A 740-nucleotide genomic window follows, 5' to 3' on the forward strand; every position below is an offset into this window, starting at 1 on the left:
AGGAGGACCCAAGTTCGGTTCTGGCCTCAGACACCAAACACCCACACACACAAAAAAACTAGCCGTGTAACCTCGGGCAAGTTTTGCCTTCCAAAACAAAAAAAGCAAAAAAGCAAAAAGAAATGGGGGGTGGGTGAGGGGCATTAAACCATACATTAGGATCCATGAAGGGGACATATTGATTTAGAAAACCACATATTAACATTATCTATGTTCTACTATGTTTTTTCTCATTTTGTAAATATTTCCCAATTACATTTTAATCAGATTTCCACCTGCAGACCACTGAAGAATCTTTCATGAGGAATCATGTCTTATGGCCACGTTTGACACCTCTGGTTAAGACCATCAGAGTTTAGAACAGCCTTGGGCACTGGAAATTAAATGAGTTATTCAGGGTCACAGCCTCGTATTTATCAGAAGCTGGATTTTAACCTGTCTTTTTGGCTTCTTGGCTAGGTCTCTATTCCCTGTCCCACTCAACCTCTCTACATAAATGGAAGGTTTGCATAAAACACTTTGTAAATCATAAGGTGTGTTATAAATATGTTGTTATTGGTGACTGATTAAATTCAGTGATTTCTAGCAGATCTTCAGAATCTTGAGGATTGTCTTTCAGTTTCTGCAGGGTGGATATCTGGAGGTCTGGCAGCCAAAGCACCTCTCTTTTCATTCATTCATTTAATCTATTTCTCCTTCCTTCCTTCCTTCCTTCCTTCCTTCCTTCCTTCCTTCCTTCC

At 39.9% G+C, this 740-nt stretch overlaps 1 protein-coding gene across 8 annotated transcripts in view; it reads right to left on the minus strand.

The window, feature by feature from the left end:
- SH3RF2 (SH3 domain containing ring finger 2) overlaps positions 1-740 on the minus strand; it is a 170,250-nt gene that overhangs the window by 10,419 nt on the left and 159,091 nt on the right. The gene's annotated exons all lie outside the window — the stretch shown is intronic.

Source organism: Petaurus breviceps, unplaced genomic scaffold, assembly GCF_028583685.1.
Source record: "Petaurus breviceps papuanus isolate PSGF00001 unplaced genomic scaffold, PetGlider_PUasm1.0 551, whole genome shotgun sequence".
In the NCBI taxonomy this organism is placed as follows: Eukaryota; Metazoa; Chordata; class Mammalia; order Diprotodontia; family Petauridae; genus Petaurus; species Petaurus breviceps.